General features: G+C 41.6%; 1 protein-coding gene across 4 annotated transcripts in view; it reads right to left on the bottom strand.

The window, feature by feature from the left end:
* The window catches only part of rhbdf1a (rhomboid 5 homolog 1a (Drosophila)), a 47,898-nt gene extending 34,399 nt beyond the window's left edge, over window positions 1-13,499 (bottom strand). The window contains exon 1 of one of the 4 annotated variants that reach the window (XM_034711575.1): window positions 12,928-13,499. The gene's annotated coding sequence lies outside the window, so the exon portion shown is untranslated. The remainder of the gene's footprint in view (window positions 1-12,927) is intronic. The other 3 variants (XM_034711576.1, XM_034711577.1, XM_034711578.1) reach the window with 3 other exon arrangements.
* Between the last annotated feature and the right edge of the window lie 2,433 nt (window positions 13,500-15,932).

The raw sequence follows: 15,932 nt of genomic DNA, 5'->3' as shown, positions 1-15,932 counted from the left end.
TCCCTTCTTCACTTGGGATGGTGGCGCTCAAGCTTCACTCGACGTCCAAGGCTGCGAGACAGAGGTAGCTCCAGCAGTCCCTCACCTGGAGGAGCCAGAGGAGCCGGAGGAGGTGGAGGAGTATGGATTCGACTTCCTTTTCGAAAGTCCTCCTCATCTCCCTGATGGTTGTGCATCGGGCTCTGTTGAACATTCCTACATTACTCCTCACACTCAAAACTCGCGCTACTTTCTTCGCCCTAGACATAAGCCGCAAGTAGTTATGGGTTAGTGGGCCGCTAGGTGGCCCCTCACTTATGTTGACTTGGACTAGGGGTTCTAACGGTTTTTGTTTATTCTATTATGGTTCTTTTACTCTCTTGTACCTAAGGTATTTCCATATGGGGAGGTTGTGGATCCTTTGTGGTCTGTGTTTTACATTGTTGTATTGTGTTCTTTTGATGTGAATGTTCTCCTTTTCTGTTGTGAAAAGCAAAAGTATATCGGTCACTGTATAGTAACTTGCAGGCTGCAACGCATTTCGTCTATGTCTTTATTCTGTTTTGAAATGGACTCAGAATTACCTTTTGGTGGCCCGAGGACGGCCCTTTTTTTGAGAGGGGGGGTTATGTAATGATCACCTTCTGTACTGTCTCTTTAAGAGACATTTGTTGTATGTCGATTACCATGGTAACCTAAGGTCAAGACTGGGGTTAGATCTGAGTCATCTTCCTGGGCAGCATGCTGTTGGACCGAACGCAGGGAGAGCGTTTTATGTTTTATTTTATTTCTTTATGAAACGTCATATGAGTTATGCTGAAGCTTCCCCTGCATACAATAAACGTGCAGTGACGGTAAAGAGTCGTTTTGAGTTTTGTTTTCATCTTTACCGACCCGTGGAGACCCACCGGATCTCTACAATTGGTCACAGATTCTGTGTTTCTTGTTGTTTTATTTGTCAGTGTGTCGACGTGTGTCTTGGTACACAGCTACAGCTACAGCTACAGCTATGAACATGTAGCTATGCTAATTAGCGCTAGCACTTTTCCATGACAAATAAAAGTCATCCACTAGATCTTCAAATCTGCAGACGTGGGGAGTAAAACTGACCTTTGTGTTTATTAAGACAGCCTACAACTAGCATGCCTCCTTCCTAAGCTCCTTGTTAGCACACATATCTGCAGGTAATGAAAAACGGAGAAGTTGATTTGTATTTTATACAGTCGATGGGCTGAACAAGCTCCGAGCTCTGACTCCGTGACAGACCGGATATTGTTGTTACGTAACAAAAACACGGAAGTCTGAAACGGCTCGTTTCACACACATTTATAGAAAGGTGTAGAAATCAGAACAGGGGCAGAATGGATTTTTTTAATTCTCGGGGGGTTCGTAGACATGCAAGGGAAACATATTTCAGGTAGAGAACCATTAAAATGTCCATTTTGCATGATATGTCACCTTTAATTGATTGTTAAGCACTTACTCAGATTTTGTTTTATTCGATTTTTCCTCACGTGGAACAAACATCATGTGGTCTCATACTTCGTCCAGCTATCAGGGAGGTGTTAAACGTTTAAAGCATGTTTTGACGTGAATCAGCTGACTAAAGTTGTTGCGCACAGCAGAGACTCTCAGTTCGGGGCTGCAGCTGAGTGACAGGTCTCCATGAGCGCTTTTTTTCTCCGCTGCCAGACTGATTATGACTTGATTGCGCTCCCAGCTGACAGCTGACCATGTTCACATGCTTATTTTTCTCAATAGGAACAAGTAGACAGAAAACTGGACACTGTAAGTCTAAAATATGTTTCTGTTCAGTTCCCTTGTTGAAGTATTTTATGACTGTATGTCCACGGAGATTATGAGCCTGATCCACATGACATACCGAGAGGATGTCTATTCTCCCCCTCTTCATTTAACCAAACCCATCTCCACTTATTTATGACAGTTTTGTCAATGGTCAAAACGTCGGAGCCTTCTACAACAAACAGCGCATCCATGCTGGCATACTAAATTAGCTCAACCTGAAAAACACTCAAAGTACTAGGAACTGGAGACACCATGGGGGGCAGGAGAGACTTCGTCTGTCGAACTGCCGTCAAAATTCAAGGAAAGAGAAGCCGCTGATTACGGCTACAGAGTCAGGCAGACACGTTCTGTCGAGTCCTCATAAACTTATTTTTATCACACATTCATCCCAAAAAATCACGAAGCCATAAAAGATAAGAAGATATAAAGGTTAATTGCGCTATACGCCATTGTTTACTATAACCTCTTCTTCAACATTAACTTCACAGAGACTCAATAACGAATTAAAACGTACCGTAGAAGCCGCTCTCAGAGAACCCACCAGCTGTCCTCATTTAGTAATATATTTCCACAGATAACGTTAGACCATTCCACACGTGTTAAATTTCACCAGATTCTGATGTTCTTGCAAAATAAGCATTCTCGCCATAGATTCTCGCACCCGGGCCCATCGCGCATTGGCACATGACCCGCCCTGCTCTGCCTCTGATTGGTTCAAACAATGGCTCTGGCCAGCTGTACTTGTTGAAAGCAGTGTCAGTTTAATAACTTGGCCATAATGGGACCACAACAAAGCACAAGTAGAGTTTTTTTCCCCCTCTAATTTTCCAAATGACGGAAATACGTTGTGGCGATGGAGAACTTTAATCCATGTATACATTGTTTCATGAAGAAAAAAATTGATTCAGGGTAAAAAAAACGCATTTGGCATTGTTTTTGACATGGAAAACGTTTACATTTTTTTTAATGATTAATCAATAATTAATTGTTAATATTTCCATAGATGGATCACAGAAAATACTTGAAATTTGCATCCCTAATTGGATCCACGTATAGAGGGTTTGTACTGACGTCACACTCCAAGCCCAGCACGCCCCAACCAGTCCAACAGTGGGGCAAAACATAATTTAACATGACTGCCCATTTTAAAGGAAAACTGCTTTCAACCTGTTGAGGGCAGTTGCTCTGTTTATTTTTAACACAATAAAAGGAATTTAAGTCATTTGTACTCAAACGTCTATATTGACACCCAGATTAATCAACAACACTACTGAGTACCCATAGTGGTTTTAAGCTAAAAAAAAATAATTGCTGTGAGGGTTTAGTTACTCTTATATGTTACCTTAGATGCAGAAGCATGTCTCTCTCTTAATCTCCTCAATCTCTCTTTCCAACCCCAACTCGGTCGAGGCAGATGGCTGTCTAACATGAATCTGGTTCTACTCGAGGTTTCTTTCTGTTAAATGGATGTTTTTTCTTGCCCCTGTAACTAGCTAAATACTGCAAGGTGCAATGCTCATGATGGATTAAGATGAGACTGAGTCCTGTCAGTAAGAGGGGACTGGATCGTATCCTGTCTTCATGTTGGGTCTCTGCTAATAATTAAACATAGAGTATGGTCTAGACCTGCTATGTTTGTAAAATCGTGTTGAGATAATGTGTTGTGATTTGACGCTATACTACTAAAGATTGATTGATTGATTACTAAAAGAAAAGTACATTTCAGCCGGTGTAAAGCTGAAGCTCTGAACATAACCTGATCCAGACCAGATACGCTCTGCTAAGTAAGTTAGCACAGTGTTAGCATCTTACTGTGTTAAAGAGAGCAGGCTTCATTGCTGAAAAGTCTGACTAGAAAACAACAGACTTGATTTTCCCCTGTAATTCTGCTTTCATAGTACACCTCTCAGCTCTTTATTTAAACGTTTGTTGTGTTTATGTAGCATGCATGCTAATCACTGACACTGCAAATCAGTGTTACTACTATGTGTTTTCTGCCACTCATTGGATGTGACCGCAGTGACACTACCTACCATGACTTCACGTGCCCACCCTCTATTGACTGTATTTGCCAGCACCTGATGTTACAATATCCAATGCTTGAAAGTCTAGTAACTAGTATGCACAGACAATTCTCTGAGAAACCTTTAACATAAATACAATCACTCACAGATCAATGTGCTGCAGTGTATTCACTGAAGTTTAGGGTTTACTGCACCAAATTTAAAAAGTTGCATAAGGTGCCCTGATTATTAAAAGCAGCAGGACTTTTTTGAGGCATTTGTGGATGTCTGCATTCAGGCATTATGTGCAATCCCCACATAAGCTCATACTGGTGTCAAAATCTCCAATAGGAAAGATTTGATCAAAGCAAATAAAACCTAATGTTCCATGTTTTCTGTGTCTGTTTCATCCAGGACAATATAAACTCATGCAGTAACAATTCAACAAGCTTCAAACTGATAGAAAAAGGTCATCCCAGGGGAATAACCAGAGGTGAATTTAGGGTCTCCCAAGCCGGGATCAGGGAGGTATTAAAGCTCGAGTGATGGGGAGGAAGAAAGTAAAGTTCAGCTGGGCTAAAAGATCTATGGAAAACTCTGTACAAAGGCACAGGAAGATCTGAGAAGGCCAGGGCAGGTCCTTTGGGACGGTCACAAGCCCAGTGAGGGGGAGGCCTTCTCAGTCTTTTGTGTATGGAAATATAGTCAGTTTTCCCCCTAAGTCCCAGAATAAACATGTAGGGCCACAATCTTGCTCTGCTCATTTTGAGAGAAAGCAAATATTGTTGTGCAGGAGCGACAAATGATGTGGAAATGTAATATTGTTGAGGAGACAGAAAGACTAATTCTGGCAAAATGAGAGAAGTGAAAGCAGCAGAGTGGGCGTAGAAGCCCTGACAGTCTACGAGAATAAATTACTCTTGATTCACAATGTTTGTTTTTGCCTGCCTTATGAGCGAATATGCTTCACCACATATTAAAAGTAATGCGCTGTGTCTTCACTACAACTGGGCGTGATCAAGTAGGCACCATAAATGAAAGGCTTTACATCATTTTCCCTGGCATGCAGCTTTACAAGCGCTGACAAATGGCAGATGGAAAGGAAAGTTGGCACGAGGAGGAGAAAAGGAGTGCGGAGAGCTACAGGATCAGGTATTTGTTCAAATAACAGCACCTGGCTTGATGCCATGTCAATCTGTGTGAATGACAAACATCAAACTCAGTCAAACAGATTTACAAAAATAGATTTGTATAACGAAGTAAAGCTAATTTCCGATAGAGGTTTCAAGATGCACCCCCCTTTCTGCATTGGTCTTTCAACACTGAAGTAGTTTAAGTGCAGTGAAAACAAAAGTGCATTCAAACTGACTAAGATCCGCCTCTTCTGGAAAAAAAAAAATTATAGACAAGTCACAGAGGACTCCACAAATCACCCATAGAAAGCTGCAGCTGTGAATTTGATGCATGGTACATGATGTTTGTGAAACTGTCCAGACACCAATTTGTGTGCGCTACATTCAGTGAACTTGAGTTGAACAGTCTGGTGGTACACAATGACGATTCGCAGCCTCTGGCGGACTGTGCCAGAGACAGAGGGGTGGGGTGGGGGGTAGGTTGGAAGAGAGGGAGGGAGGGCTATCCTATTTAAAACTGCACTCTCATGGCGGCTGTAGCAGTCCTGGCACACTGTGTCAGGCAGAGTGTTCTTGGAGATGGTCCTCTGGCCTGACAATGATCTGAGAGAAAGTAAACAGACACATCAGAGCGCTGTTACGGCGTTCAAGACGATGGCTTCCAATATTAATGAATCGGTCTATATTTACAGATTAGGCATCACATGGAGTATGTGAGAGGGGGCTGAATTTTTATGTGGGAAGTGCTCTGGTTTCTGTCGTAGCAAATTCTAGTATTGATCAATCACGCATCAGCGGGTTTTGATGTGACATGACATCCCAGGTCCCTGTAGTGGTGATCTAACAGCAATTTAATAACCTTTATTAACAAATATCTGCATAAAAGTGCAGCTAACAATCTGTTCTGGAAAAAAAGTCAACTTTAGCTACAAATCTGCTCGACACTGTCACAGAAGGCCATCAGTGTTTAGATTTCCTGACTTCCTCAGAACAACAAACAAATGTTTAATTGTCGTTTCTTCTCCTTTTGAAGACAAACAAGGCAAAGTTTGTGTTTCTACTTTTTTTCCCCCATGATATTGATAATTCAGTAAACTGAATTGAAAAGTAAAAGACTAAAAAAATTGTTTATTTTTGGGGTTATATCACTAAAGTAGGTCATATTAAAGCCCCACATGTAACTTTTGATTTACAATGAAACTGGGACTGGGTTCACCAGATTGCAGTTGGCAGTCATTTCTGATGAGATGCAACACTAACAAGGAACAATAATTTTTAAGATAATACTTGTATGTATTTTAATTGAATTGCAAGTAAACACTAAAAAAAGCATATGTACCTTTTTGGGGTTATATCATTATAGTAGGACATATTGAAGCCCTTGTGTCACTTATTATTTACAGTGAAACTGGGACTTGGATCACCAGATTGCCTTACAAGTTGGCAGTCATTTCATAAGGGTTGCAAGACTGACAAGGCACAAAATGCCTTGCAAATTTTTTTTTGATGTATTTCAAATGGTATTTATAATTCAGTTAACTTACTTGCAAGTAAAACATTCAAACGCGCTTCTTTTTTGGGGTTATAACCCTAAAGTAGCACATATATTGAAGCCCTATGTAACTTATTATTTACAGTGAAACTGCGACTGGGCTCACTGTATTGCCTTACAAATAAGCAGTCGTTTCAGATGAGTTGCAACACTGACAAGGCATAAAAAGCCTAAAAAACATTATTGTATCAAAAAATGTTTCTTGTTTGGGGTTATACCCCTAAAATAGAACATATTTAAGCCCCTCAATCAATCAATCAATCTTTATTTGTATAGCGCCAAATCACAACAAACGTTATCTCAAGACGCTTTTACAAACATAGGAGGTCTAGACCACACTATGTCAAATTATGAACAGAGACCCAACACCAAGACAGGGTAAGACTCAGTCTGACCCCACCTTAATCCATCATGAGCATTGCACATCGCAGTATTTAGCTAGTTACAGTGGTGAGGAAAAACTTCCTTTTAACAGGCAGAAACCTCAGGCAGAACCAGACTCATGTTAGACAGCCATCATGCCTCGACTGAGTTGGGTCTGGAAAGACAGATAGAGGGGAGTAAGAGAGAGAGGTGATAGTGATGAGACGAGTCGTAGAAGCTGTTGCCGCTGGAGTCCAGCACGTCCGTATCAGCTGGAGTCCAGATCGTCCACAGCAGGAGGACGTCAACGGCAGCTCAGAGGAATCTACGAGACAATGGAGCTCAGGGACTCCAGAAAGGTCTATGGTTAGTAACTTTAATGGGACAGGCAGAGTTAAAGTAAGTGATGAAGGGGTTGGGGGGAAGAAGGTGAGCTAGGATCCCAGTGTGTCAGTGTGCCAGTTCCCCCGGCAGTCTAGGCCTATAGCAGCATGACAAAAGCTGGTCCAAGCCTGATCCAGCTTAACTATAAGCTTTATCAAAAAGGAAAGTTTTAAGTCTACTCTTAAAAGTGGAGAGGGTGTCTGCCTCCCGGACCCTGACTGGTAGATGATTCCAAAGGAGAGGGGCCTGATAACTGAAGGTTCTACCTCCCATACTACTTTTAGAGATTTTAGGTACAACTAGCAAGCCTGCATGTTGGGAGCGTAGAGTTCTAGAGGGGTTATAGGGCACTATGAGCTCTTTAAGATACGAGGGTGCCTGATTTTTAAGGGCTTTGTAGGTTAAAAGAAGGATTTTAAAGTCTATTCTACATTTTATTGGGAGCCAGTGTAGAGAAGCTAACACTGGAGAAATGTGCTCTCTCTTCCTAGTTTTAGTCAATACTCGAGCTGCAGCGTTTTGAACTAGCTGAAGAATCTTTAGAGACTTATTGGGGCAGCCTGATAAGAGGGAGTTACAGTAATCTAACCTGGAGGTAACAAATGCATGGACTAGTTTTTCTGCGTCGCTCTGAGATAGGAAGTTTCTAATTTTAGAAATATTGCGCAAGTGAAAATAGGCTGACCTTGAGATTTGCTGAATTTGGGACTTGAAGGATAAATCTTGATCAAATAGGACTCCTAGATTCCTAGCCGAGGTGCTGGATGCCAGACTAATGCCGTCTAAGGTACTTATATTATTAGAAAAAGTCTCTCTGAGGTGTTTGGGGCCAATAACAATCACTTCAGTTTTTCCTGAGTTTAGCAGTAAGAAATTTCTGGTCATCCAGGTCTTTATGTCTTTTAGACAAGCTTCTAATTTAGATAACTGATTGGTTTCTTCTGGCTTCACTGATAAATAGAGCTGAGTGTCATCAGCATAACAATGAAAATTAATAGAGTGCTTCCTCATGATGTTACCTAGAGGAAGCATATATAAGGTGAAAAGAATTGGTCCTAGCACTGATCCTTGTGGAACTCCCTGACTAACCCTGGTCTGCACTGAGGACTTTTCATTTACGTGAACAAATTGAGATCGATCTGTTAAGTACGATTTAAACCAAGCTAACGCAGTCCCTGTAATGCCAATTAGTTGCTCTAATCTCTGTAACAGGATTTGATGGTCAATCGTATCGAATGCAGCACTAAGATCTAATAAAACAAGTACGGAAAGAAGACCACTGTCTGAGGCCATTAGTAGATCATTGGTTACTTTTAACAGTGCAGTCTCTGTGCTATGGTGGGCTCTAAACCCCGACTGAAAGTCCTCAAACAAACTGTTGCTCTTAAGAAAGTCCCAGAGCTGAACTGACACCACTTTCTCCAGGATTTTAGAGATAAAGGGGAGGTTAGATATCGGCCTATAGTTAGATAAGGAGCCTGAATCAAGAGTGGGCTTTTTAAGGAGAGGTTTAATTACAGCTACTTTAAATGATTGAGGTACATAGCCTGTCAGTAAAGACATATTAATCATACTTAGTAAAGAACTGCTAACTAGTGGAATTACTTCTTTTAGCAGCTTAGTTGGGATTGGGTCTAAAAGACAGGTCGATGGTTTAGCTGAAGAAACTGTTGAAACCAGTTCAGGAAGGTCAATGGGTGAAAAACAGTCTAGGTATACATCTGGCTTTAACGCCATTTCAATGATCCCGCTGTTGGTAAAGGGTCCTACACTAGTTAAAGGTAAGAGGTTACTAATTTGATCTTTACCCCTGTGTAACTTATTACTTCCAGGGAAAATGGGACTCGGTTCCATACAAGTTGGCAGTCGTTTCAGATGTGTTGCAAGGCTGACAAGGCACAAAAAGCAGCCAAAAAAACTATCTTAACGTATTTAGGAAGATACATTTTTCTTTGTGCAACTCTTCCTTTGTAGAACAGAAGGTGCGTATCTTTGAACTGGCTTTTTATAAGTTGGCCATCAAATATACGCACCTTCTGTTGTAAGCTTTGAAATAAAACCTGTCAAGGGATTTAACCCACAACTCCGCAACGCACCAGAAAGCAACATATTACTGTCTTAAGCAGCCGGTGAAGACAGATATTTATTGAGCTACCTCCGAACCCGCCCTCTGAGACCTCTTCATTCTCAAAGCGGAAGATCAAAGTTCAAAGAGGCATTGCTTGCCTTCAGAGAAAAAAAAAACACAGCATTCCCACAGGCCCAGGAAATGAGCTTTGTCCTGAGGTTAACCAGCCTCAGATACAGAGTCAATGAGGAAAAAAAAAAGCTATGGGAGCAGCAACACCCTATAACTAGCAACCCCAAAATTAGATGTTTTCATCCCTGCTACAGCCTGATGTTGGCTTTACCAGATAACTGTGAAAACAAGTCACAGTAACCCGTATTTTACACTCCACCACACCTCTGATTTTCCACCAAACCTGTGCATCAAAAGGGTTCCAATAAATTCTGTGAATGGCGCTACATGGATCCGTCCGGCTCATGACATATGAGGTGCTGACTGAGAGGAGGGGCAGGGTGGGTAACTGGCAGGCAGAGGCCTTGGAGGCTCAGAGGTGGACCTGAAATAGCCCTGCTGCTGTATTATGGCATTACATCACAACTGACTTCACCATCATGGCTGCCGCTGCATCATGCCAGCGTTTGGATGTCATGGGATGTGAAACAATTGAATGCAAGGGCTGTTAGTCACACAACTGAGCTGTGAGCTAGGAAAGCACTCTGAGATGCAGTACTTAGTGTGCTGTGTTTCCATGCCAAGCCTACAAGCAGCAGATAGCCTTCTACCTGTGTAATTACAATCACTGAGCAACGAGTGATGCACATTTCCTTCTTCTGTTTCTCTGCAGATAAAAAGGTGGAAGGGATCGGACATTTCTTCTTGCTCTCACATTATTTCGTCTCTGTTTTTCCACACATACCACATCGCTTGACGTGCGGGGAAAAAAAATCAGCTCCCACACTTGACAACTCTGTCAAAACCGTAACATGAAAAGAATCAAGGAACGAGCTGCACGAGCACCGGTGTGGTTTAGATCAAACACCGCCTGCGGGCTCTCTTGCCATCAATCCCTATAAAAACCATACCTGACATGCTTTTCAAGCTACGACGTCTGCAGTTGTGGGAACGGTTGTAACCAATATATTTAGCAGGAAGGCATGCATATTGTTTTTAAAGTCGTAGAACAAGTTGGGTTACATGTTTGACCTCTTCAGGTACTGCTGCCGTGCCCCATATTCAAAAATCAACACCAGGAGCCAGTTCAACGTAGCAGTTTCTACAGAAAGAAGCAACAGGTTACAGCCCTTAAAGTTAAATAAAGATGTCAAATATTTAGAGTTTGATTGTCGCAGAACGAGCTTAAAAAAATGCACCAAACTGCAATAAGAAATTCAGTATGGTGCAACCAATGTAGCCTCATTCAAAGTAAAAGAACAATAAATATTACAGGCAGAGATACAGGCTTCAAAGCAGCCTTACATCATGTTAAACTGCTTCCGTGTTACATATTACTTATTAAATGTATTCTCAGAGCAAATTTCAACCTGGTCAGTAAGACGTGTTAAGTCAAGGCCGCTTGGCAAACACAATTCTCAAGTTAACAAATATTTTACTCGTGATGCAGATGTGTTTGCTGGTGAAACAGCCCGGGGTTATTTGGAAAAGCATGTGCTCAGCACACACACGGGACTGCTCAACCCAGTGACGCTCATTCCGTCTGTTTTCGAGAGAGAGAGCTCTGTCCAGACGGGACTGAAGAAAATGACTAACAATCACAGAGAGAGTACACCCTGGGTCAAGAAACGGGCCGGTTTCAGAGGGTTCTTCCAGGAAATCTGGAGCCGCTATGTAATCCAAACGAAGACTACAATCTGCAAAGAGAGCCCATTCCAGAGTTCAAAAACTGTGTCCGGTTTACGGTGCATCATCTTGAAGTGATTAGGCCACATATGAAAAGCATCACAGTGGAGCTGTTGCATAGTGATGCATGCACGTATGAAGAGATGTCTCCTGAAGAAGGAATAAAGATGTTGCATAATCACTGAGCGTAAAATCCTGTAGCTCTTTCGAAAGGCGACGCTGTAAAGCAGTTGTACATGACTGTGATCTTGGCCAGACTGACAGACAGACAGATACCGCGCCATGAGTCATGCAGGCATGACTACAGTGTGGCCCCCTTCAGCAGCCCCCCTGAAAAACTCACATACCAGCCAGTCAACACAGACCGGCCTGGAAGGTCCACCTGCCTGAGCAGAGCTACACCCGGCTCTCTCCAAGTATCACGTACCCACATGCACCCACATAAACACACACTCACACACACACGCATATCGGGAATATTGGAGTAGATACAGAGGATGGGCATGCCTGCCACTATCACACATACGGGCCTTGCTTTATCTGAGAGATTACATCATCCAGAGCCATGATACCCCCTCCCTCCATGTGATACAGTTTCAGGAACACTGGGCACACAAACCAGGCCATGTGGTCCTGTGTCCTGTCTGCCAAAATAACTCAGCAGTTTCTATTACAGTACGTCCACGGTTACACTTCGGTCTGGCCAGGTATTGTGGGACTCTGGAGTGAGTAGCCTTCCCTGTGACAACAAGTTTGCACTTTGGGAGCTTTCATCCACAGATGAGTCAAATCTAGACATTTAGGTGGCCCCTCCATGCGTATGATTATGTGGAATTTGTGCCCTTTGTGACTGACTGCCATGACTCACTTGGAGTCACTGTGTGTTAGTGGCTCTTGAAAAACCGCAATTCAGAAGAAAACAAAGATCCAAGGAAGAAAGAATAGTTCCAGGTTCAAAGGGGTCAACGAAGCACGTTGGCTGCTCTTTTTTCATCCACGGATTCTCAACATGACGTTGTGAGATGTTTGAATTTGCTGATAGATTAATAAAAGGATGGTGATGAGGAGGAGGTGATGACTAGAAGAAGGTGGAAGAGCAGGGAGGAGGTGGTGGATTGGCGGAGTGGGAGGAGGATGACAAAGATGAGTGAGGTCATGGTGTGACTTTAAGCGTGATGTGTTGCAAAATTGTTCAACAACAGTCATGTGTGATCACTTCATCTTAAATGAATATTTAGGGCACTGATAACCTCCATCATCTCCAGGGAAATTAGATCATATTTCCAAAATAAACCAATTAAATAAAGCTTTTTTTCTACTCTACTGTGGTTCAGATAAAAAAAATAATAATACTTGGGGCAAGTTCAATTAAAAATTAAAAAAAAAAAAGTAATTCAGCCTCTCAGCATGTGTCATTTTATAAATGAAGCTTATTTCACACTTCATTGATTCACTTCAGCATCTCTTACACGAGTAGCCTACTTCACACTTTTTAAAGGTGATCAGGCCTATAGGTAAGACCCAATTACCTACACTCCTCGAGCTCTTTAAATAACCTACTTTACATTAAAAACTCCACTTCAAGCAGCTCAAATACCCAGCACCTGCTCACTATGTCCAGCCTGTATGTAAAGGATTCATATGTCGACCAAACGACCAGTTATTCAATCGACTATGAGCTCGTTTCTCCTCCAAGATCACGACGCGCGACCGCTTCCTCCGGTCGCTGCCTTCCGTATGGCAAACCGCAGGAGACATTCATGAAATAATGTCATAACTTACCCTTAGAACAAGCAGCTCAGATGATCTCCAGCAGTGGAAAAAAAACCTGGTTCCACAGATTTTTTCTTCTCCAAGGTAGTAAATGAGTAATTTCTCACATCATCCTGATAGCAGCAGGAATAAACACGCTTCTTTCTCCAACCCGCAGATGTTTTTTAAGCCCAGCCCGGTGCCGTGATGTTAAATCTGGTCTCTCCTGTTCACAGCAGCAGCAGTGTGGGCAGTCCAGGCTGATGTATGTGGCCGAAATGTGGCTGCCGTCCGGGTCTCTGCTCCCCGCCTACGAATAGAGCATTCCCACACTGCTCCATGGACCGACCCGGGGTAAGTTTTCTTCTGCCGGTTGTAGGCTAATTCAGTTTGACGGAGAGTCAGCCCCGCCCTGGACTGGAGACGGTCTGTGGAGAAGGCGAGTCCGTCAAGACATCCAACCAATCGGTGTGTACACAGGGAGGCGCTGCTTCTGCCGGGGAACGGAGGTGACTAAGCGATATCCTCCGCCAGAGAAGGGGAGAAGGGTCCGGGGACTCAAACCGGGGTTTAACCCTTTATATCTACGGTGGCACTAACCACACATGTCTCAATAGAGTTAACACGACAGTACAGAAGAGGATTAGGGCCATTGAAAAAACATAAATATATTAAGGGCCATTTTTTTATTATTATTATTATTATTATTATTATTATTATTATTATTATTATTATTATTATTAAGAGATTAAAGTCAGAATTCTGAGATTAAAGTCAGAATTCTAAGAAAAAAAACAGAATTTTGAGATGTAAGTCAGAATTTGGGGATAACAATAAGAATTCTGACATTATAGTGAGAATTCTGACTTTTTTTCTCAGAATATTAACAGCAATAAAAAAAAAGTATCTTATTTTTTTTTGCGTTTTCAATGGCCCTAATCCTCTTCCGTACGACAGCTCAGTGTGAATAAAACTGAATATTTGAGTTTTACCCAAGCGGCAACCTCCAAAAAATCTGAGTCAACGCGAAAGTGTTAAAAGCTGCAGTTCATCTAGGATGCACTTGAGGCTGGCTCCAGAAGTACCGGAAGTCACATACACATGAATGGGAAAAAGACGATCTTTATAGCAGAAATAAACATGTTTACAGCCTGGTACAAAAGATGAGTGTAGTCTGAATAGCTCATTACTTGATGTCCTCTCACTGTGAGGGGGGTGAATTTTTTTCTAACGCGGCAATTTCGAAGATATTGAGATTACTAGTCTTCCAATGAGAGGCACAGCTACCTGTGGGAACACTGTAGCTGTTGGCTAGGAGGCTCAAAGCCCGCCTCTTTACGTCACACTGGCTCGACAGAAGCAATATGGCTGCCGCTGCCGATTGGCTTCAAAAACAGGTGGGTGACGTCACGGATACGTCCATATTTTATACAGTCTATGGTTTTACCTCAATAAGTTATTTGACCTCATAGATTGTAAAACTGCACAAACTGTGTACAAGGCTAGGAAGAATCTCCTTCCAGGGAATATTCAAAGATTATTCTGTGAAAGAGAGGGGGGTTATAACTTCAGAGGGAAGTTGAGATTAAAGATGATGTTCAGACCACAAGGAAAAGTTTTTGTATTTCAGTCTGTGGTGTTAAACTGTGGAACAGTCTCAATATGGAACTACAGCAATGTCTGAACATAATTCAATTCAAGAAGATGTACAAAGAAATGATTTTCATGAGGTACAAGGAGGAAGACTAGTGTTGAGAATCACGAGGGGTTTACTTTTGTTTGTTAGCGTAAATATGAAGATAATATAAGAAGATTTGAAGTGTGGGATTGCACTCGTAACATGGCAGAAAATAGTGAATAGAGGGGTAGGATTAGATAAGTTTTAACTTTCTTTCTTTCTGTTTCTTTCTTTTTTTCTTGTATGTTTGTATAACTCTTTCTTCTTTTCTGCTTTTTTTCTTGTATTTTTACTTTTACATGTTCGAAATAAAGTCATCAAATCAAAAATCAAATCAAGTTATTCATTTTACATTGTGTCCCTTTCATAACAATTTAATATAACCAATTCTTAGAGTTATTGGCTATCATATTGTCTCTGCTGTCCTCACTATGAGTCATCTCTGCAACCTGTTAGCTAACACTGAGAGCTAATTATTAGCATGACCCTTATGTGTCTGAGTCAGGCTACATGTTGGACAAGCAACTAGCATGGAAGGACATGACAACTTTAAAATGTCACTGGACGCCTTGTTGCATCAACACCCTTTAATTTTAGCTGCTCAATATAATTTAATTAGGCCTATAAATTAGGCTAATTACGTTTTTGTTAAGTATAGGCTATTTAAAGTGCTCTCTAATGTCTGAATAAGCTTAAAACACCTATTAGCCTCAATGGCCTGCTGTTTAACTGCATAAAAGACTAGAACAAGTGGAAAATTACATTTAAATAGAGTAAATTCCTGAAGATAACAAACCCTTTGATATATTATTCAGTTAGTAGTAACAACACAGTACAACAAATAAGTTATTTTCTTTGGGTACAACGGTAGCTGTATTTCGACCTGTTAGCCAAACAAGGCTTCAGCTAGTGTAATGAAAGACCAAACATAAATCACTGACCACATACTGTAGCCTATGCATTCAGAACACTTGCAGTTGACATGAATTACGAATACACACATTTAAAAAAAAATGCTCTCTTCAATGACTAATGTTAACTTTTGTTCCAAAAATCTTTATTTCTGATCTAATTTAGTAAGTTTGTGCTAATGCCAGGAGTTGTAAACACATGATAACACAGTGGCTCGCATGAAAATAATCAGTGGATGTTCACGTTACAGTTCCGTTTGAATATCTTGCCCTGTTTTGCTATTGGGAATGAAGAAACTGTTGCAATCTAACTCCATCCTTCAAATTAATAAACATGCACATACTGCATCCTGCAAGCTTGTTAAGGGATCTGCTGCGACACAAGCCAATACATGTTGGCCTGTATGCTGTCACAGACTCGAGCTCTGACTCTTTTGAGATCATGG

The sequence above is a fragment of the Notolabrus celidotus genome, chromosome 20 (genome assembly GCF_009762535.1).
Source record: "Notolabrus celidotus isolate fNotCel1 chromosome 20, fNotCel1.pri, whole genome shotgun sequence".
NCBI lineage: Eukaryota > Metazoa > Chordata > Actinopteri > Labriformes > Labridae > Notolabrus > Notolabrus celidotus.
Note: the sequence above shows the minus strand (reverse complement) of the source record. Positions and strands in the feature narration are given on the sequence as shown.